We start from the raw sequence: 23771 nt of genomic DNA on the forward strand, positions 1-23771 counted from the left end.
TCCCAGTAACCCCCAGCTGAGGACAACGGGACACTGTCTGGCCTGGCAGCATTAGGAATTCCAGCCCTCCATGACGTTATGACGTTTGTCCTTTCCTTGCCCTTTGGAGGCAGGTGCACTCACAGCTCCTCTCCCCTGGGATGGTTTTGTGCTGGTATGTCCTCTGCTATGCCAGAGGAGGTCAAGATCTGTAATTTTCCATTACTGCTGCTTATCAAATGTCAGCATTCTGGCAACCTTCAAAAGTCTCTGTTCCCCTTCTCGCCACTGGGACCTAAAAAATCTCTTTTCCTCATTCCCTGTTCAGATTTTACATAAGGGACTCAAACCTTGAGAGAATTGTAGGCAAAAAGGGAAGTATCAAGTCTCTTGTCTGTGTCACCCCTTGTTATTCATCCAGTCTGGCACGTTTTTCCATTCTTCATGAAGGACACCTATTTCTTGCAAGTGGTTGATGCTGAGGAAATTGCTTTTAATGTTTTGAAAGATCCTCAGCATCCTTGGAGGCCTTAAAACACAGAAACTACTGTGGCAGCAGACACAAGAGATTTGGAGCTGCTTTCAGAGATCAAGGCATACGTCAGCTTAAAAGGAATCCCCTCTCTGCAGAGAGAATGAGAAGACCTGCTACATCCTAAAGAAAAGACGTGAATCAAAGAGTCGCTAATGGTAGACAAAGTCAGTGACACAAACTAGAAGTTTTCTATATTGGGGAAGTCCTTAGTGGCTTTGGTATTTAAGCTGCAGGGTTTCCAAGGCATCCACCCATTTATGAGACTTCTGGGGAGAACCTGTGACTAAGTGCTTACCAGTGCTTTACTTAGATACTGTTAAGTATATGGGCAGATACGTTCAGGTAAGCCTGGATAAGAGGCAATCAGTCTGTAACTCCATGGAGAAGATGTATTAGTCAACCTTCACATAAGAGGTGGACAAAGCGTGGCCTATACTTCTCCAGAATTACCTGGGCACTTAAAACGACTGAGGCTACCAACATTAAGAGCAGCTTAGGGATAATGAAACTCCAGCTATGGCTTTAAGCTCTTTTTGGCCATCTGTAGGGAAATGATTAAGTAAAAGCTGAGGTGCAGAGGGATGTGCAAATGGACAATAATAAGTTGTTGTAAATTCCAAGTCACCTCTACTCATCAGGATTTCAGCCAGAGATCAATACTGTTCATAGAGACAAACAGATAAAATTAAAGTTGGCCAGTGGCAACCTTGAGTCATCCTTCTAGACAGTGTGGGTTCATGGAGTCTTGCCTTGGAAAGAGTTTACTGAACAAAATGTGGTTTTTAAATACCCTGGCTCAGCTTTGATGCCAGATACAAAACACCTTTCACAAGCATGCGAGCTGGAAGCCTTGGAGCAAGAGCACATTATCTTCTGGTGAAAGATGAGGTAACTAATCTTCTCCACTTGGTTTTTTTTCCTGACCACAGATGCTTTATATGGAACTCCTCTGATTTTGCTTGTGTGGGGTGTGGAAACCTCTATTTAGGTGAGCAGAGGAGGGATGGTACCTTACCATCTAAGTGAAAAAGATCAAAATCTAACGTGACTTTTAATGTTTATCGGGTTTTCTTAACCCAGCAGAAAAATGCTAAGTATGACAAATGCACACCAAGAAGGAAAGTAATGCACAGAACTTCAACCTCTCCAGCTGATACTCCAGGAGGTTAGAAAGGTAGTTATGTAAGATGGATAGAAGGAAAATCCTTCATAAGAGTTAAGAAGCCAGTGGGACTCACTAGTACAGGTCATGGGAGGAAAAGACATCAAGTCATTCTTCACACTCTGATTGGCCATTAATGACAAATAGTAATTAGTAATGTCAGTAACCTTTAAGCAGTGCTTTTAATCTTCACGCATTCGGCTTTAGCAGTAAGGCTGTTTAGAACAGCAGTAAAGCTATTTAGGATAAAAGCATCTAGTTTTTAATCTTTGAGCTTTAGGTAATAGAAAAGCCACTGCAGTGACAGAGAATCTCCTTTTCCAGGTACAGGAAAAATCAAAAGTGCAGTGATTTGCATGGCAATTACTGATGCTATTCCAGCATCTCTGCAGCTTGTGCCTTGCAACACCTTTATTTTTATGGTTTTTTTTTAAATCCAAGAAGTTGTGGGGTTTTTTCATATCAGATTTTCAAAAACTGATTCTCGTGCAGCCTTTAACAACATGTTTTGTAGATCTTCCAAATCCCTTATTATCTCTGCCATTCGCCTCTGACCACCATCTGATATTTTTTCTTATCAGTCTCCTTCTACACATGGAGAATCTCCAGATTTCATAGATCTGGTAAGCCTGGGTTGGGGTAGGAGGAGAAGCAGGCAACAAATTTGCAGCTGTGCAAATAACACACTGTCTCTTGTTTTCCTTCTTTGCTGCTGGTAGCTTATTTTGTTTATTACTCATTAATATTCTGATGATTAGTGAAACATTTGGAAAAATGTTCATCACTAAAAGAGTTGTAGGTCAACTATTTCATTTCACAAGGTGTTCGTTTGCCTCCCTTTGGTGACAAGGACTTGGGTAGAGGCTGAGGGATCTCAACCTCTCAGCAGCTCAGGAGGTCACAATGGAGGAACAAGATCCTCAAAGACAGCAGTTAAGGGTTTAGTTCTCAATAGAGAGCTTCTTCAGGACCATTGGGACTGGGACATTGTGAAAAAATACCTTATTTGTTATCAGCTCTTCATTACTTGTCATATTTCTGTTCTGATCAGATACTCACAAAAGGAACAGAACTAAATGTATGCATAGCACACGAGTGGAGAAAGACATGCGCATACATGCACCCAAGGCTGAAAAAAGAGTTCAGAAATCCAAACAGCTGTACCTGGAAGCATTAGTATGTAACCAACTTATCTCATTAAACAACAACAACAACAAATATATATATATGTAGGAAAACTGCCTGTGCATGTTACATATGGACTCACTTGAACCACTCTATGGGGGAAATGATCATGATTCATGATCTATGTTTTATCAAATATAGCTTAATATAGAATTCAACTGAAGACATCTGGAGTATATAGCAGTCAAAGAGATTATGTCAAAAATCACTGGGTAAAAATTGGTTCTGAGATAAGCTGTTATGAACGAACAAATTTGTTCACAGAAATTCAAAATTTTTCCCAACGGACTTAGGAGATAGGAAGAAAGAAAGAAAGAAAAGAGACTAACCTAACTGGCTTTACTGTTGTTGTTGTTGTTGTTATTAATTAGTAACTCTGACTATCCTTTTCTGTTATTTTTCCCCAATCAGTTTGAAGAGCAACCACATTGAAAAGATTTGAACTTCATCTCTGGAACAAGTTAGATTCACCTTCATTTCAAAACGCCTCTTTTTTCCCAGTTTCAGCAGAAGAGCTCAGGGGTTAAGGGAGCTGTCATAGACTGAGTAACAATTTGCAGCCTTGGATTTGAAGTGGTTGCCTAGCAGTAAAAGACTCCTTACATACCACTCCCAGCTGGAAGTATTCCCTATTTCATATATATAGTTAGCTATAAAGATCATATGTAGGAATATATAAGAAAATATATTAATAGAAGCTCTCCCTCAAAATCAGAGTATTGAGTATAACTGGAAAAATCCAAACCCTCTCAAAAGCAGTGGAGCATCGCAGAGTCAGAGTCAGCAGCTCAGCCCTGCAAATCAGTGTTGGATACATAGCAACAGATGCAAAAATCAACTTGTACAAAGCACCATTCTAAAGGAGTTTTTTCAATTTCCCTTCAGCTTGAGGAGAACACTGGGATGGTATAAAGTCTAGGTCATTCTCCATAAAACATCTTCCATTTTGGTTTGGGGGTTTTTTTGTTTGATATTTTTAATTTTTTTTTTTATATGTGTGTGCATATATATATATATATATATATATATATATATATATACACACATATACCTGCTTATTGCAGGGGAGCCATATGACATGACCTTTAAAGGTCCCTTCCAACACAAACCATTCTATCATGTTTTATATATGTATAGAGAGAGAGAAAGAGATGCATCTAGATATATATGTATGTGTGTGTGTATATATAATACTAGAAGAGACATTTATTGTTCATGTAGTTTGTCCTCAGGCAGAATAAGGCCATTGAATCTCGCCCAAGGACTCCTGTGCTTAGCCCAGAACCCCAGGTTTAGCACATACCCCACCATTATACCTTCCTTGTGTATTTTCTGACAGCCCCATGAGCCATTCAGCAGTGGTGATTAGCAACAACAATATTTGTATGCTGTTTTTTCCCGTTAAAAGAGCAGTAGTGATGAGCCTTGCAGAAGGAAGACTCATGTTTATCCACAAGAGAGTCAGCTTCTTTCCTCCCATGAGTTTGCAAAGGCACCAGTTATCACTTAAGCTCTTCCACACAGACAATCTATGGTTATTAATAATTTTCTCCTTCCAGTCACAGGCAGATCACCGGCAGAAGCTGGCTGGCTCTTACTCAGACCAGTGGAACAGGCTTTCTGTAAACTTTGGGTCTCTTTTGCCCTATTTAGGTCAGGAGTTAATATCACTTATCACAAGCAAGGGGTCATGTCCTGTTGTATAAAGTCACCGCATGCCAAGTGGGCTGCCAGAATGAGCTGCCCCTCTCATCCAGTGAAAGCTGGGCTGAATTGAGACCTGTGCCTGAGCACAGCGGAGTGAACAACACCGCCATATGCTGCCAAATACTCACAGTGCATCCTGAGTGAGTTTTGCAGAGGGCTTTTCTGGTCTAAGACACACCATAAAGAAATAGTGCTAAATCCCCCCACCCCTCCTTTTATATTTTTTTCTTGCCCCCGGCCCCACAAAAAACAAAACCACACCAAAAAAATTACTACACTGCCCCAGTCTATCAGGCTTAGCTTTCTGAAAATTAATAGGTCAAAAGGAGCTGCCCCAGTGTGCGATAGCTTTGATCCACCATGATGTTCAGAGAGATCTTTCTCCCTGCAGGTCAAAGGAGTTTTGAGTCCTGTCTTAGATCATGACTGGAGTGAGTTTAGGGGTCTCAAGACCCCTAAAAAACCTTCTACTCAGATCACAAGAATTTGTCTGGACTTTTCTCCATGACTCCCATGCCCTAGACTGCTTTGGAGAGCACAGGCACAGAGGTGATCAGAGAAGCTGTGTTTTTCTCCTCCCCTCTTCTGTCTTCCCCATCCACCATGCACACCAGTGCCAGGAGAAGGGCATCCACCCCAGACATCTCCAGGCGAGCACCTTAGCTAAACCGTGGCTCCCAGATGGATTTGTCCCACTGTCCCTTTTCACCACTACCTGCATTAAAGACAAAAGTGGAACCATTTGCATTGACTGATTTCTGCAGCTGGCACGGCCTTGCCAGCTAGCAAATACCCCTGAGACACGAGGGAGCCTTTGTTCTCAGGTATTGGACAGCACCTTTTCTTCTCCCTCCGTTTCTGAGCAGCCAGCACCTTCCCATTGTCCTCTACAAGGAGAAGGCCAGACACTGTCAGTATTAGGGATGCAGGGGACAAGGATGGGTGGTGGCAGTCGCTCTTCTGAAGATGCCAACCTCCACCTTGCTGCTGACCAAAAACCCTGCCACGAGGGGATTATACCATTGTCCTCCTTCCTCTAGCCCGCCTCCCTCCTGCCCCAGCAAAGCAAACAAGGCAAAGGGCTCTGTTGTTTCGGACCCCTGAGGGAAAAGAAGAATGAAAAAACAGCCCATCCTCCCTGCCTTGCATGTGATGTGCCACAGAGGAGCATCGGTGCTGCCAAGCCTGGTGACTAAGGCCAAAGAGAAAGGAGATAGAGGAACACAAGGGCCTGCTTGTTTGGGTTTTGTTTGGGGAGTTATTTGAAATTCAGCAGCAACTGGCATTGGAGAACAGACTCCACTCAGAGCCTCTCTCTTCCCATTCATCCACAGCCTGGCAAAAAAGGGAGGGGGGGATGTAGGCTGAGGAGCAGGAAAAACAACCAGTCTCCTTATAATAATGCCCGCCTAGCAGAGGCAGCCTCTGCCCACAGGGAGGCATTTGAAGATTCATTGGCGTTGGAGGGAAGTCATGGCAGGACAAAGCTTTGATGCCCACAGCAGCCTGGCATCGAAGGACCCTCTCTCCTTAGCAGTGCTTTTGGCAAGGCTTACAACCTCCTTTGTGAAGGCCAAGTCACTTTTTTGCCTCTGCCTCAGTTTCCCCAAACGTAATGTAAGACTAATACAGTCACATTTAGATAATGGGGGCATTCCTAAGCTAAAGGGTATAAAAAAGTAAAGTAATTCCTGTGGAGCAGAAAAAAGCAGAAAATGAAAATACAAATTGGGTACAAACAAACAACATCACTGTGAAAAAGGCAACATATCAGTCCAGGATGCATTGGGGGAGATAATTCCAGGTTTCCAAATATGGGGAAGACACTGCCTTTGCCCATATCTAAAATATTGTATCCAACTTTTGTGGTCCGCTACAAGAAAGATAAATTCACAGTGAGACAGGGTTGCAGGGAAAGATCACTAAGATGACCAGGGAAACATAAGACATACCAGAAGATACTGGTGTATTTGGCCTTGCAAAAGGAAGGTGAATGGAAGATCAAAATGTTATACTTCAATGCTGAGAAGGAAGCACCAGAGGAAGGAAGACGCTTTGAAGGACAGCGATGCCATGAGAATAAACAGGCTTGATTTGGCAAAAAAAAATATACCTGGGCTGAGGTTTCCAGTCACCAGAGAAATTATTGTCCTGGACAGTTAATAATGTATCAGTAACAAGGCAATCTCCCTGCTACCATTGAACGAGAGCTCACTAGGAAGGCAGCTGGCTTTGGGAAGTGGCCTTCTAGTTCTGTCCTTCTATATTTAATGCAGAGAGATGGAAGCATTGAATCATAGAAGACCTTTAAGATGACTGAGTCCAACCATTAATCTAACACTACCAAGCCCACCACTAAACCATGTCCCTAAGAGCCATAGCTACACATCTTTTATATACCTCCAGGGGTGGTGACTCAACTGCCTCCCTGCCAGCCTGTTCCAAGGTTTGAAAACCCTTTCAGTGAAGAAATTCTTCCTAAGAGCTGATCTATACCTCCCCTGGCATAACTTGAGGATATTTCCTCTTGTCCTATCACTTGTTGCTTGGGAGGAAAGCCCAGCACCCACCTTGCTACAATCTTCTTTCAGGTAGTTGTAGAGAGCCATAAGGTCTTTCCATTTCTCCAGCCTAAACAGCCCCAGTTCCCTCAGCTGCTTATCTTCACACCTCTGTAGCTTCCATCTATAGAGCTGAGCTTAACAGGGGGCTTTTGCATCAATGTGTTTGTGTATCCCATGAGATGCCTCCTTGCTGTTTTCTCTCAGGTGTTCGGTGAGTCATCAGCAGCAAGGTGAAAGTTTTCTAGTCTAACCTTACACTAAAGTCCCCAATAGCTCCAGGACTCCTGTGATAGCTTACAGACCTGACAGCTGCCTTCTGCAGGCAGGAGAAACTCCTTCCACTTGTGTACTCATTTTTGCTTCCTCCATCTCCAATGCTTTATCCTCAAGGATACAGGTAATTTAGGAGTCCAAGGCAAATTCCAGAGGGTAACCATCCTGACAGGATATAGCATGATCTTGACAAGCCAGGTCACATTTAAACCAGTGGGTTCAAGCCCAACTGTCCTACTCTATACTTACTTGAGCTATCTTGGGGTCCTCCTTCTCCTCTGAGCATCACACTCCTGGTAAACCACTGGGAGTTGTTGAATGCCACAGTACTGGGGGCAGAAACTTCTTCACTCACTTACTTCCCTCCTGCCTTACTTTCCTTTTGATGTCAGGATGAACGTAGCCAGGAGAGATGAAAATCACTTGCTGAACCATCTCCTGCCTCCTTTTAACATTGCAGGAATCTGTGCACATAAGTAAATCTAAATCCAGAGAAACAGTCCCTCTGAATACAGTGACTCTTCATCCTCTCCCATCTATATTATCCCATGATACCTCTTCCCCCCAATCACACCTTCACATGCCCCCTGCAGTCATTACCCTCTCCAGCACGGGTACTACATGCATATTTGCAGCAGAGGGGCAATGTTCTTTGCTACTTCTCCTCGTAGGTGTGACACCCTCTATCCCACATTTAAATCCCACCTTCAAGTCTAAAGCTCCTTTTGGTGCCTTTCAGTTGTTTAATTTCAGGCAAATTGAAGTTTAGGCTTCTAAAAGTAAGATTCTCAATCTCCACATGCACAATAAACCTAAAGGACATGCCCTTTCCAGCCAGGATGCTGATAAATGTGGCTACAGTGCCAAAGAGACCTTCATTCCCTGTGAACTGCTCCTTTCAGTTTCTAAGATGCTGCTGTTAGAGAGACAGAGCTCCTTGGAGACCGAAAGAAAAGATGCAGAGGCAAATACTTCACTCCCCATGGAGACTGTATTCTGTCCTTATTACTGTTTGGTAATCTTCTGGTCCTTTCAGACATACCTCTGTCATCAATTTCTGACACCTTCGTGGCAGCTGTCATATTACCTGGTATTACTCTGCAAAATCAGAATTCCTGAAGTTATGCAAATATAAGACAGATAATATTAAAAAAAATTACAAGTCAGAATTAAAAAAAATAGTATATTCCCAGCTGTCAATGCTGAAACAAGCTAGAAAGGATGACCACAGTTCAAATTCCAGTTGTTTGGGGTTTTTTTTGATTGCTTTTTTTTAAAAAAAGATTTCTTAGCATGTCAAGATTTGAAGGGACTCACTTTCACAATTTCCAGATTTTTTGTTTTGTCCATGTTTCATAACTAGGTGAGCAAAGGTGAACAACACAGGCCACAGATCTCTCCATTCAGGCCCATGCAATACTCAGACAAGATTGTGTCATTCACAATTAAACCCAGACTGGATACAGCTTTCAGAGAAGAGTGCCTCCAGCCCACGGGGGGAACAGCCACTGCAGCCACAGTGTGATCCTGTTCAAGGAACGTGTAGTCCCTCCTCACCTCTACCTGGCACTGTGTTTGTTCCTCACCACTGCCTGCTATTTCAGTCCAAGTGTCCCTTAACACTTTGTTCACATTGCTGTTTTAGACTGAGTGTCCTGTACTACCTTGTTCTCATTGCACTAAAGCAAAAACCAAAGAAACAAAAAACAACACCAAAAACACCCAACAAGAAAAAAAAAAAACCATAACTAATATAAATGGAGGCTGGAAGTATGGACATTTCGCTGAAGTCCTGAAGCAAATAACATCTTCCAAGGAGATTACTGTAGTGGACACAGGCACATGTGTTTTATTTATAGCTCTAGTTTTACTGCAGTCACTCAGTCAAGCATGCCAGGACTGTATATAGGCAAATGCAGTTCACTTCTCCCCTTCTCAACTTTAAAGGGTAGCTTACAGCTTGTCCAGAGTGTTTGCTACAAATTTTATGAGCACAACTTAATCACAGAGTTAGAAAACTGTTGCTCAGGAAGCACAGCAGCAAGGGAGGGAGGCAGATCTCCCTTTGGCTGCCCTCCTGGTAGGAGAACGATGATATAGAGACACTCCAAGGAGGAACCAGGCTACCTATTCCTTTTGGAGCCCTCTCTCAAGTCTCCCTCATTTATGTAACATGCTCCATTCATCACCACTTGGAAGTCTCTAAACCAAGACACAGCAACTCTATAAAAGGTTCACTTGATTCCTACCACAAGTCACAGCATCCGTGCAGTCAGCATGGCATGAACGTACCACCCCTGTCCACAGGAGTTCAGACACAAGATTATAATGATCGCTTCTGGCCTTGCAAGTGCTGACTTCCCTTGACTCCCTCTCTTTGATGTTAATTGTTCTACAGAGACCACTTAAATCAAATAAAGCCAAGGTGTGCCTACAGCACCAGCTATTGAGATGCTGGGAGTGATGATCAGGTGATTAATCTGGTCTACTTTCTCTTGTTATCACCCCATTCCCTCTTTCCCTTCAATGACCTCTTTCCAAACCTCTTTCTCTCTGATGTGAAGACCCTTGGAAATGTTTAAAAGCTTTCCTGGAAGAAAAAAAAAAAGAAAAAGGTTCTTCTCCCTAACCTCCTCTGAGCTTTATTTCTCTTGCCTGAAATTTGCTGTTGAATTTAAACGTGTCTATGTCACCTTACCACGAAAGGACCCACACAAAGACAGTAGCCTGCTGACCCCTTGCACCTTGCAATCACTTTGACTTGCACTTTCCCCCACAGACCGCAGCCCTGTCCTCATATCCTGTATTGCAGTAGGTTGGTAGGAATCATGTTCATTCCCACCCACCCAGGAATAGAACTGGGACACTTTCATTCCCTATAAACTTGTGCTTTGCAGTCACAGATGTCATCCCCGACGTTTAGATCTACCTCAGTCTATCTGTTGGCTTGGAGCAAACAGGAGGGTAATCAGAACCTGCCTGACACAGCAAATCTAGGGAGGAGAAAAGGGGAATCAATTTTTATAATACGTTTTTGGCACTACATAATAGATATAACTCTAAATGCAAGCCATAAAGTTGGAGAGGCTTATAAATTAAATCCATTCTGTCCCTTTTAACTAAAAAGTGACCTTACCATAGAATTAAATGTGTTTTTTATCCAGTGATCTATGGAGCTGTAAAAGTGGCTGATTGTTGCAATGTGATGTTATAGCACAGAGGAGCCCCCAGACAGGCATCTCCACACAGCTCGGCCCAGGTACTGCTGCTTGGTTTACAATTAACACAGGGCAACATATTGACGGGGTTTTCACGCCTCTCCCTGCCAGAAAAGGGTGACCCATGTCCCTGCTGAGAACAGCCCAGCCTGGTCAGGGCTGTCCTTTGAACTGTGGCCGGGCTTGGGATGGGATCATGCTGCCTCAGCAGGGCTGAAAACACATCAGAGTGTGTGCTAAAAAGTAAACTATCTGCACAAATGCAGAGCGGTTTTTGGATCTGTGTCCTGTCCCCGTTTAGTTTAATGGACCCTAACTACAGCACAAGAAGAGGAAAGGATTAGAAAGTACCCTGGGGTTCAGCAAAATGCCATAGTGGTGGAGAAAAGGAGGGTGGAAGGTCCTTGATTGCTCATGTAGTGACTCCATCCCCCTGTTCCAATAATCATACAGGAGACTCTGAAATACAAAAGGTTTGACATTGGAATCCAGCCCAGAGGACACAATTTAGGATGTTCCTGAATGCTTTTGAATGGCCAGAAATTATCAGGCTTTGTCTCACAAGAAAATATGGTTTTGAAGACTCTGCTGGGTTACCGGTTAGCATTCATGCATGTAGGCTCTCAGAGCCTGCAGGAGACTCAGTGCTCCAAGGAACATAATCAACCCAGGATTGACGGCTGTTCGACTTTCAATCAGTACAGCGGTGAAGAAAATGTCTTCCCCCATGCCGTGGATGAAAGATGCTGAGGGAAGTCAGTGGTGTTTTGCCTCATTACTACTGAGAAGTGGTGCAAAGGAAGAGCCAGGATCCTTCCCAGCTATTGAAAGTCACTGAAGCTTGGACAGAAAAGCGCTGCCAGGTCTGCCTGTTTTTTCTATGGGGGCACTGGACTGGTGTTGTCCTGTGAGCCCCAAACCTCTCTCAAACAGCAAGAGTGGGTTCAGGAGTGTGGCCCAGATGGGCCAGTATTAGATTGGAGACTCATCTGAGATGTCACATTCCACTGTGCTCCACATTGATTTCAACTAGCTGTAGGCCAAGCCACCAAATGGAAATCCACACTGCTAGCTATGTTACTATCTGGCACATCCCGGGCTATATATAAAATGTCCTGAGATGTGGTTTGTGAGTACCACTTCCCTGTAAGCCTGAACACTGATGTAAATGGTCCCTTCTCACTTTGGCTTTTCTTTTTCTCCTGGTCACCAAATGTATTATGATTTGGCTGGATAGTGGTGTTTTTGTCTGCAACTATACTATTGAACCACACAGGGACAGAGCCTGGGCTCAAGAACTGTCTGACAGCTGTCCACAGTATGTAATTGTTACCAAGGTAATGCCAAGAACTATGCAGGGGACATCATGGGCCAGGGACTGTTACTGATAAATCATATGATCAAGGTTAAGTTGCAGGTAGGGAGCTAGAGTCCCTTAGCCCTGTGGCAACAAGTTGCACCATGCCACTTAGTCCAAGAACAACCCCTGGCATGTATTGTTGATGAACTTCTGATGTGATATTTCACTGACTGCAGATGTGCATGATTTCAGATCCACACACACACTAGAGATGCTGGGACAGCAAGGGCCTTGCAAGGATTAACTAGAAGGAAAAGAAACTCTGATGGTGCCAGGTGAAACCGACTCCACTCCTGGAATAAGAAGGAAAATGATCTTAGAAGAGTTGATATTACAGAGCACAATGATGCTCAGCCTCAGCCAGAGCCTTTACTAGATGCCATGTTGCTAACAGCAGTATAATATTTACCCAGGCTTCCTCACTATTCTCTCACCTTGAATATTTACCAATGTCAGAGCTTTTCTTCTCCAAGGGGAAAAAATAGCTAATGTTTTACTGAGCCGCAAACACTTTTGGAGTCTTTGCTATGGATTCTTTGAAATAAAGTGAAACAACCATTAACCAGCAGCTGGTGCACTGGGCTGGACTGGGCTGATGTTCTCCACCTCCCGGTTCTGCCTGCCTATCACACCAGTGCAAAAATGCCAGGCTTTGTGCTGTTACCGTTTCAAAGCTCTTCTTGGTTAATGTTTGGCAAAATCCAAATACTGCAGCCATCCAGGACCCACAATGGATCAAGTCAAGATCATATGGAAGACAAAACTCACCAGCAAGAGTCTTCCCTCCAAAGAAAGAAAAAACCAAATCAACCAACCAACCAAAAAACAATTTCAAGCTTTGACAATGCAGTTGGATTTCCACAGAGAAAATTCTGCTGCTTGCATACCAGCTTTTTGTAAGCCTAGAACTCTCCCACCCTCACCATTTCTGCCATAGTAATACCATGAAGCACCAGCTAAGAGATGGACCTCATTGTAGCAAAGAGGACCAACTACCCTAACCTCATGGACCCCCAGTTCAAATTTTCCTGAGGCTGAGAGCATCTAGGAAAGGGTGCAAAGAAACTCACAGTTCACAGATAGCAACAGTTCTCCAGGAGCTTCACAGAGGGATAGGGGTGAGCTGGAGATGAAGCAAGATCACAAGACCACCTGATGTTGAGCTTATCTCTGTCAATGGTTCATTTTCCATCTAATTCAAGCCAAAGACTAGCCAGCTGCTTCTGTGCTCAGTAGCCCTACACTGGCCGTGCTCATGTTCAGTGCTGTACGACCCACAGTGATGTAAGCCTGAAAGAGCTCATCAAGAAAATCTCGGAGACAGCAGTGTTGATCAATAATTTGGGAAGGAATAAAGCACAATGGCTTTAAATAATTTGTCCTGTTGATGACCCAGGAAACAGACAGGCTTTGCCACAAGAACAGAGAAAATAAGGGTATAGGCAGAGCCCCAGCTGACAGTATTTGATGAGGGCTTTGTGGCTGGACAGAACAATTACACCACCAAAGTCACCTTCCAGACTAGAAGCCAATCTGCACCGCTAAGCCCCCTTCCAATTACTCCTTCTCTGACCATCCAAGGAGTTTTAGCAATCAGACCGATGCTTTCAGAAAAGGACATCTGAGTGGCAGGATGGACCACGGAGTGGAAAGTATGGCTGAGCAGCATCATTAATTCTCCACCCCATTTCTGGCATTTGCACTAGGGTGATTGATTTCTTCCCCCCTCCTCCTCCTCCTCCCCAGCTACAAATAACTTCTACAGGGAGATTATGCTGTCTGCTGTGTAATCAACAGCAACTTCAAAAGGGCTTAGCGCTAAAAGAAAACCTCAGAGGGCAAGTATTAAGTGGGAAACAAACACAGCATTTGGGTTGTAATTTGAGGTGGGAGGCTGGGGTTTTAATAACCACATTGCTACAGCGTGCTGTGCACCTTGTGGTTCATAAACTGCATTTATGAGTACAGAAGGTTACAGGAAGATTCTTCAGTCCACATGAAAGACAGCCATGTCTGCTGTGGAGCATCCTACATGTTTAGTTGTGTGTGGTAGTTGTATTTAGCACCAGCTTTCCTATCACTGCCCAGCACTGTTCAGCTCCAGGACTGGGAAGAGTTGTGTCCTGTTTAGATCCAGCCACCCTTTTGGGCAAGGGAAGGGAGAGGAGAAAAATTACTTCTTTGTCCCACACTCCCCTCACCACACAAAATGGAAAACATTGTGGTGAGTTCCTCTGTAAACACATTTAAGACCTGTTCAAGATAGGTAAGAGAAAGGCATTTCTGTTCCCTGAACCTTTTAAGATGAGCTCCAGTCCAAGGAATAGTCCTTGAACATGCTGGGAGCTGGTGGAAATCACAGCCAGCTTTACCAGCCATCTTCCTCATCCCCAGCATTACATCCCACATTGTACCTGATGCTGTTGGTACTCCAGTGCTGTTCTCATGGGCACTCTAGGATGGTCTTAGAGGTCCTTTTGTAAAGATCTTTGCTACTAATCAGATGTCAAGAACCAGACCAAGCAAGGGAGGGACCCACTAGCCATCATAACCACAGAACCAGGAAAAAGTAGCTGTTGCAGCCTGTGGTGGAGGATCCCCTCTTTCCACACCTGAGAAGACTCCCCTCAACTGCAAAACAAGCCTGAATGCTTGGCTTTTCCCAGGACAACAGAGGAAGCTATTCACAACAAAGCTTCAGTGATGGAAATAAAAGAAGCTGAGTATCAAATCTTAGAGCTAGGTGCATGCACATTCCTGATCAAAGATGAAGTAGCATTGCCACTGGCCACAGCCCAGCCAAAAACTCAGTGTAAGACTCCAGAGGGATGAAGGGGTACGGACTTGCCAGCAGTGTCCTTGGCTAGAAAAGTGGGATTAAGTCAACAGGACATCAAATCAGGTCTTTGTCCCAGCACAGGGCAAGGACAGTCTCTGCTTCTTGAGGGGTAGTAAGGCTGTCTCATACAGTAACAAAAAATTTTGCTCTCACTTGAAACACCTCAGTGCCCTTAGATTTGAGCCTCCAGACTTCAGTGCCCATCAGATTTCCTCCCTTCTGAGATACCAAGCCTGAAGGGTGCTGTCATATAGTTCATTCCTGGAGATTGTCCTGGCAAGACAGCTTTCAGTGCTTTTCCCAGGGCACCTTTAAATACCCTGCAGGCCTTTGGCTCAGCATATACAGGCCCAAGAGCAGCTCCTGAGGGCAGCTATGTCCAGTGAGGGTATCAAAGTGTGCAACACTCGTGACTCATCTTCACAGAATCACAGGTGCTTGCAGTTGCAAGACACTCTGGAAATCTCCTCCAACCCACCCTGCCATCTTCCTCCATCTTGGTAGAGGATAAGGCTCTGGACTGAGATTACCCCATCTTGGGGCTTGATACCAAAACTTCCCCTTCTAGTGGCATTTCCATGCCTGCAGGTGCTGTCCACAGACAGGCAGTTGTCTAGTCCCTGAGGGATGCCTTGGGAACATCTACAAGCATCTTAACCCTCATGGCAAAGGATGCCTTCCTGGTATTTCCATGCATTCTGCTTAATTGGACCCCCCAGCTAACTGGCATTTGTTGGGATCTCTCCCAGTTTTCCTCTCGCCCTCCCAGCCTTGCTGTGCTACTGACTGTCACCATCTCTCCTGCTGGTAGCAGAATGTCCATCTGGAGAATCTGGAAGTCCCAACAGCATTGCTATCCCTATTAACATATCTAAAAACTCCAAGCTGGCAGGAGCCAGCAAGTCACAAAGGACAGACAATATTTAACATTATTCATGGGGGTTTTTTAAGCATTCAGAACATGCAGCAAATGTTCGTTCACCATTTACTTAGTCCTTCACTTGCCCTCATGGCTGATCTACAGGTGCTAAGGTGGGTGACTGGAAGGGCAGTGCTGTGTCACACCTGCTGCCTCTGTTGAGATGTGGGCAGCTCAGAGACCCACTGACCTTGTCTCACATAAGCACCCATGTGTTTGCCTGCCCACATGCTCTATGGATACAATCCACATGGTCCTTATCACAAGGTCTTACACTCTTTCAGGCTGACTGCACTCACCAGAGCAGACCAGGCAGTAAATGTCCTTTGTCAAACACTCTGCTTAAATCGAAACCCACCCCTAGAGCCACCCTTGGAAAGATGCTGTGCCTCAGGGAACACTTGCAAGGCAGGCAGCATGTGACACCATTGACTAACCACATCACTGCCGAGCTCCATCCCAAGTGTAAGTGCCAAGAGAGTAGTGCCCTGCTCACAGGGAAAAGGTTCACTGCCATTCACACATTTAACATCACCCACGACCTAACAGAGAGCAGCTGTACAGGCTGCTAGGTTACAGAGAATTTTTTTCTCCTCTCATCCCTGATTTCTGCCATAAAAATCATAGGCTCTGCTGTAATTCTGCTTTCATAGAGAGATTTTCATGTGGCACACACAAGAATCAAATTCCCTTACCGTTGCCTGCATATGACAAGCTGGCCCTAAGCTCCAAAAAGCAAGGTGCTCACCCTTGCCCCTTTCTTTGTATGGACAAAGGTGAGGAGCTTTTTGTCAGCAATTAACCCTTGTTTCAGCTCAATAGGGCTGATCAGATTGTAGAACAACATCTGAGAAGTGGAGATTAGCAGGCCAAGCTCTTTAGTAGTTAAGGTGTCAGTGCAACTACTCAAAATCAGATTTCCCTTTCTTCACTGGCATTTGATTAAAGCCTTTTCAAGCAATCCTTTACAACTTCCAGATGCTGAAGTCAGGTGATAGAGAAAAAGTCTGGGGTTTTTTTGCCTGGGAAATGGCTACAGTGTGTATTTCAAATGTGGTCAGAAGAAAAATTGTGCCCAGAAAACACCTGTAAGTGTGTGCATGTCTGCGCACTTGCACTAATGCATAGCTTTGGCAGAGCTGACCAGACCACAAACGTGCAAAGGCTTTAGTAGCATGGTTCAAGAAGGGAGAAAATACTCTTAAAACAGGAGCTGAGTCTGGAAATAGATTGTGAGAGGATCAATTTTTGCTGCATACTGATTTATTCAAACCTTCTACAGTGGCAAAGCCCTCTATAACAAAATATCTGATTACAAGACTATGACCATAAATTCCACACACCCTCAAGCAATGCCCAATGAATAACTGACTTGTTAAGGGAAGGAACCTGCACAATGAATAAATCTACCAACAGGGCTTTCAATACAAAAGACCCCATCGGGACAAATTTCCTTCTGAAGCTGTATCGACTTTCATTTGCAGGAACCAGCAGATATTTGTTTCGAGAAGATAGCCATTGTTAGATTGCTGCTAAACAACACAGAGTATAAACCAGGCTCCTACCCCAGGCATAATCTGCTTGCTTATTAAAGTGGGCTGGACTGTACAAAAGACTATTTTTGCTGGATGGAGTGTTATACGTCTCCTGGAAAAGCATGTGTTTAATCCAGAGTGAATCCAAGGCAGGTACAGGACACTTGCATACTTCCAGACCCTCAGTTGTAGAAAGGCATTAAAAAAAAAAAAAAAAAAAAAAAAAAGGATTGAGAAAGGACAAGAAAACATGACTCAGGAGGAATATTTAAGGGTAGACATGCATTCACAGTCAAAACACGAGAAAACTAAGTTATGCCTGGTGCTTGGCTGGTGCTTCTCATCTCAGAGTCCCAAAGGAGGTGTTGTTTGACCAAGTCCATTTGAACGGCCGGCACAGAGGAAGGAAGGCATCCCCATTTTACAAAAGAAAGCACCAAACTGAGGAAAGACCAATGTCTCAATTAACTGTGACCCAAACCCCTGGTCTGAGACATATGGTTTGGCAGTGGATGAGATCAGCCCTACAATGCCCTTGGTCCTTAGAGAGGATCACACTACAGCATCTTTTAAAATCAAGCCATGGGGCTTGGTGTCAGGTAGACCAAAGTTTCAGTGGCTTGTGGAGCTGTGAGCTTAAATGCTCAGCTGAGACATCCGCAAGAAGACAGAAGCACAGATGGGACAGAGACAAAGGGTTTCAACTCCAGATCTAATCTAACACAGAAATTGCGATGACCCCTATCCTGAAAGCATTTAGCGAGAGAACTATGCTAACTCTCAATGAATATGGAATGGGTAGGTCTACCAGGAATGGGATAGTACTAAGGCAGGGGGGAGAAAGAAAAGAGCCATTTTGCAAACAGCAAGGACTTTATTATAGGCCAGCTGAGCTCAAAAACTGAGGAAATATCTCCATCTAGGAAAGCCAGCCTGACTACAGGCAGTAGGCAAGGTGAGCATGCAGGTGGGAGTGCTGGAACTGTAGGATGGGGTATCACAAGGCCTGCCTCTGACCACTGCTGGATGTTCAGAAAAAGAGCTGGTAAAAATATATACTAGTGCATCATACCATATGCACAAAATGGTGCCTCAAATATATGCGGGATTCCTCCATCCTTCTCTCAGGCCAAATCACAACAGCAGGCAGCAGCTCTACCAGGAGTAAATCACCAACCTAAAAAATGTGATGCTCGCTAGAAGGAGGATTTTGCATACTTTATGTATCTTGCTTCATACATGCACTTCAGGCTAATGTACGATGCACCACATAAGATAACTGCCATCTGGTTTAATTTTTACCCCCAAATATTCCAAAGGGGTAGAATGTCTAGATTTCCTTACAAGGTCTCTGTTCTTTCTTCCTCCTGATGCCATTTGCTTTCCCTGATCCCCCGTGTCCCAGGGGTAACGCGTGACAGCAAACATGGCAGAGCTTGCAGTTTCAACAGCTTATTTATCATCAGCTGGTCATTCCTTGATCAATGTTTTATGAAGGGATATTTCAGAAAAAAATCAGAGGGAGTAGGAGAAGGAAAGTAGGGAACCATCCCCAGTTTAATCTTGATAGCTTTGGCAGGGGGTGATTCACTCCAAGAAATTAAAATCAGCAAATCTTCTCTCATTTTCTTTGACAGAGGTAACCAATTTAAATTTTCATAAAGGGGGCAGTGATGTGTGTCTTCGCAAAACAGTCACCAATCCAACAGCCCTCTGATTTAAAGTATTATCTTTCTTTTCTCCCCACCCCCGCTACCCCTTTCCCTGAGAGCTTCTGGGAGCAACATGAGAAATTATCTCACCATAATCAAACTAATACAAAACTCTCACTCCAAGAGGCACCACAAGAAATTTCTAAGCTCAAGAAGTGATGATGAATGGGTGTCCTGAAGGGACCTAATTTATTGCTCCTTTTCCTTTTTTCCTTTTTCCTTTTTTTTTTTTTTTTAATAACATGTGGTCTTGTGTTTTGTAGCCCCAGCATACTGCAAAATGTATTAAAGAGCCAACCATGACACAGAGTGCATGTCAGAGAAAGGGATGTACACTCTCCACATGGGCTGGTCTGCCAGATTGCTCTCCAAGAGAGAAGGTTGGCTTCCAGGTGGTGAATTCTTATGTTCTAATAAAATGCTATCAATATGCGTCTGGGGATGGTGTGGCGCTGTGGAAGAATTGCCTTTTGGGCAGCAGGAGCATTAAGAAGGGTTACAAGGCAGATGGGACCTCCTATACTTGGATGCTCTGGAGGATGCTAAAGACCAGGATGATGTCTGTGGTGGCCCTGATTTGGAGAAATGTGGGTTGCCACAGTTCCCTGTCATGGTGATTTGGGACTTGGAGGGCTGGTCCTCAGTGGGTTTGTGACCTAAGGAGGCTACACATGAATCTAAATAAAAGGAATACATCTCAAGTCAAAAGGGTCCCCTGCCTCTCCAGTGCAGATGGGACACTGAAATACTGTTTTCTTTGGCAGAGATGTGGTTCAAAGCAACTGAGATGCAAAGGAGATCCTATCCCACTTTGGCTGAGAGAACTGTGCCCCAGCCCCTTTCTTCCCATGCTTCAGAGCCCCAGATCCCCACCCCACCCAAATATATCGATGGACATCAACCCCCATCAGCAAGTTACCTAAGCCTTAGTCCAGTTTCACTCAAGCACAAGCATTCCCTCCTTCCCACCTTCTTTCACCCCAGAGCCTTCTGCAAACCCCAGGCAAGTGAAAAGTCCAGACAATTTGTGTCTGGAGCCACAAGAAGAGCCACAAGAGCCACAAGAAGAACGTGGGAGCATCCTGTGCATGGCAAGTGCTGAGATGTGCTGGGGACCCCTGCACTTTGCCTGCAGCTACATTGAGCTGTTCCTATATATGCTGCGACACCAGGAAAGACAGTATTCTGCAAACCTCCAGGCCAGGTGCCAGCTCCCTTCCCTCTGAAGGCTTGCTTGGGGATGTGAATTTTCTCCAAGGGGAGGAGGCGAGCTAGTTACAGAGACAGCGTGTCATCCATCTTGAAGAAAATACTCCTCTCTCTTTGCACCTGTCCTAGAAAGGTGGCAATCAGCATGCCGCAAGCCCGGGATCAGGCCCAGGAAAAGCTTTGCCTCATTTGTTTACCAGCGCGGTTTTCCTGGAGCTAATTAATGAGCCAAGCTGATACCCTGCAACAGGTACCGATGGCAGGGGATTTCCTGCGTGCTACGCTCGAGAAACGGGAGATGCATTTGGATCTATGATCACACTGCTTTGCCCTCTCCCTCCCCCCAAAAAAGGGGAATAAAAGCCATCTGCAGCCACACAGGCACCTTGGGAAGACCCTCCATCATCTTCTCCACCCCCCCACGCCCCCAAGCCCACCCGCCCACCCCCCACCCCGCGCCAGGAGCAATGAATGGGCACGATCTCTGTTGCATGATACTCTGGGCTGACTCCCAGGAGCAGAGCGCTTGAGCACCCTATTCCCCACTTGTACCAAGCCAGGGTTCACATGTAGCCCCCAAGCAAGCCCCTGGGGCTGGGGGCTGCTCCCCCAACTCCTGGGCATGGGGGTGAGCAGAGCTGCACAAGCTGCTTGCGCATCCAAGGAGAGTCCCTGGCAGCCCAAAAACCGTCTGCTTTCCCCAGGATGCTGAGATGGGGAGAAGTGGGGCAGATAAAACATGCGGGGGAGTACGGTAAAAAAAAACATGGGGGGGGGGGGGCGCGCAAAAAGCCCACGGGAAGATGATGCTCGCAGCGTGGGGAATAAACCCCGTGGGGCGGCGTTTCGGGTACGGGGTGTGAGGTAGCCCTTATTGCGAGTCCCAGCCGTGTGTGTTTGTTGTTTTTTTTGGGGGGGATTGTTTTTTGGGGGGGAGGGCAGGTACGGAGGAGCCCCGCTCCGGCGGGCTGTGCCGAGCAGTCGTGCGCTCCGGGGGCGGCGGGCGGCGATAGCCGGGCTGCGAGCGCCACCTCCCCGCCGCTCGCCGCAAGCCCCGGCCGCCCTCCCACCCCCCCTCTACCAAAAGCTGCCGGGCTGGGGAGGCTGGGGGGACCCTGACACTGGGAGATGCTCCCCCCACACACCCCTTTTCCCAGCCTTTCCCACCCGGGGTTGCATCTGGGGCGGCCTCGATGCTGTGGGGAGGGAGGAGTGTGTGTAGGGAGGGGTTGTTGCTAAGTTTGGGATGCTTGCAAAAAGGGGGTCTGTAGGGGCTGGGCAAGGGGTACTGCTGGGGGGGGGGGGGGCGGGGGGGGAGGTCTGTGTGTGTGTCCTGGAGCACCGCTGAGTGCCTGCGGGGCAGAGGGCAATGCAGCTCTCCCTGGGGTGGCAGAACAGTGGGATGTAGGTGTTGCTCCCTCCACCCCTGAGGCTGCCTTTGGCTGCTCCTTGGGGATGTGACTGGGGTTCAGGAGTACACACACACACATACACACACATTTCCCAGACCAGGTATGGGGTCTGGGACAACCTCCCCTGCCTCAGTTTCCCCCATGTAAGGGGAATAAGGGTTCAGACCGTTCATCTTTGGAAAACCACCCCACTGCACAGCTAGCCCTTCCCTGAGCCAGACCACCTTTGCTGGTTAATTATGGGGGGGTCTGAGCCCATAGCCTTGTACCCAGGGCTCTGCAACACCATCCCAAGTGCTATGGAAAGGGCCCGAAGCCCTGCTCCTGCCCTGCCTCTGCCCTGCTCCTGCCCTGCCTTCGCCTTGCCCCTGTCCAGTTCTGCCTGACCTTCCCCTTCGCCCTCTGCAGCAGATGCGATGTTGCACCCTGACCCCACTACAACACACAGACTGGGGCATGGGGGTCCCCTGGTCCCATCCCCCACCCCCCAGCACCCCCATGGTCCCCATGTCCCTCTGCTGCAGCTGAGACCCACCAGGCAGGATGTCTTGCCTGCTTAGCCCTCTGCCTGTCCCCTGCCTGGCTCAGACCCTGGCTCAGCCCTACCCTGTCCCCTTGCAGTGCGGCTTGGCTGAGAGCTGGTGCAATTCTTCAGTACCCTCCGAGGGTAAAAACCTCCCCTGCTCTGTGCCCTGCAACCTCCTTCCTCTTCCTCAGCGAGGTGTTGAGCACAGTAAGGACGCTGGGACCCAGGTTAATGAGTCATTAATTAATTAGGGACCCACTTAATATGCATGGGGAGTTGTTTGTTTCCTTTAGCAGCCCAGGCTTTGGATGAGATCCCAGTTTAGCGAAGCCTCCAGCCTCGTCTCCCAGCTGATAATAGATAATACAGATATTTCAGCACCAGCCAAAGCAGAGTCATCATCATTAATACACAGTCCTCCCTGCTACGCAGCGGAGGTCGCTAGTCAACTCCGTGGAGTGCCCAAGGCTCATCTCTCCTGGCTTTTTTTAGGCTTTACATGGCCAGGTGAGAGCAAACCTATAGCTAATCAACAGGTAAAGGGGCTGGGGAGGTGCACCCCGCACCCTGACCACCCCTGGCCCCCTCCCAGGGAGCACAGGCTTTTGAGGCATCATGATTTTCACTCTACCGCACAGGCAGGTTTTGGCATCTGTCAAAGTAGCTTTGCTCTTCCTCAGTCCCCCCTCCTCTCCTCCTCCTCCCTCAGCCATCAGCTGTCAGCTGGCCCTGGCCCTCGCCAGACCCAGTGGTGGAGCTGGATTGAGCCTCAACCCCTGCAAGCCCCAGCACCAAAGGGATGGGGTAGTCAGGGGTGGGGAGGGGGGGTGTCTTTTTACCCTCCATCCCTTTGACCTTGCCATGATATTCTCCTCCCTATCACCTCCTCTCTGTGCAACTGATTCACAGGGGTTATTTCCTTGGCCAGGGCAGGATCAGGGACCTGAGTGTGATTCACAGCCAAAGGTACCTTGCAGAGTTGATCTGCAACCCATGCCTTTGATTGTCGGGGACTGATGCCTTCCCTCAGCCAGGACTGGGGCACAACCAGGCTGAAAAGTCCCCTAGAAATCTCTACCTGATCCCCTCCACCCTGCTTTTTCTTCCAGCCTTGGCAGAACCGTGGCTGAAACACCTCTCTGTGAAAGTCTGAAGATGCATCAACAGCCACCCTCCATCAGCGAATGTCAGGCCGTGAAAGGGAAGGGGGTGGTGGGGGAAGAGGGAGAGACACATTTTGCGATTCATTCCCACACAGGGTGATTCAGAACAAGATGCTTTGTAATTACGCATTCCTGATGGAGACTCCTTCTCTCTCCACTCCCCCAAAGAAAGGCTAAGCCATACCTAGGTGCCAACATCCCTCAGGAGCCCAGCTCCAGGATCAGTGTGTGTGTGTATATGTTTGTGCCATACTCTGATCTCAAAATAGGCTAAAGGCTAATTTTCTCCTACAGTGTGAAGAAAAGTGTTGATATATGGCATTTTAGGGGGGGCATTAGGAGCTCGTCACCTCTCCAGCCACTGTCTCCAGCCCTGGGAAGGTGCCACACAAGCAGCAAAGCAAGGAAGGACACCCCCCACCACCCCCCTCTCCCCCCAAACTCTTCAAGGAAAAGGAGGAAGGCAAGGAGCT

General features: G+C 46.4%; 1 protein-coding gene across 6 annotated transcripts in view; it reads right to left on the reverse strand.

Annotated features, from left to right (window-relative positions):
* Nucleotides 1–23771, reverse strand: part of ADGRB1 (adhesion G protein-coupled receptor B1) — a 295067-nt gene that overhangs the window by 270043 nt on the left and 1253 nt on the right. The gene's annotated exons all lie outside the window — the stretch shown is intronic.

The sequence above is a fragment of the Falco biarmicus genome, chromosome 3 (genome assembly GCF_023638135.1).
Source record: "Falco biarmicus isolate bFalBia1 chromosome 3, bFalBia1.pri, whole genome shotgun sequence".
Taxonomy (NCBI): domain Eukaryota; kingdom Metazoa; phylum Chordata; class Aves; order Falconiformes; family Falconidae; genus Falco; species Falco biarmicus.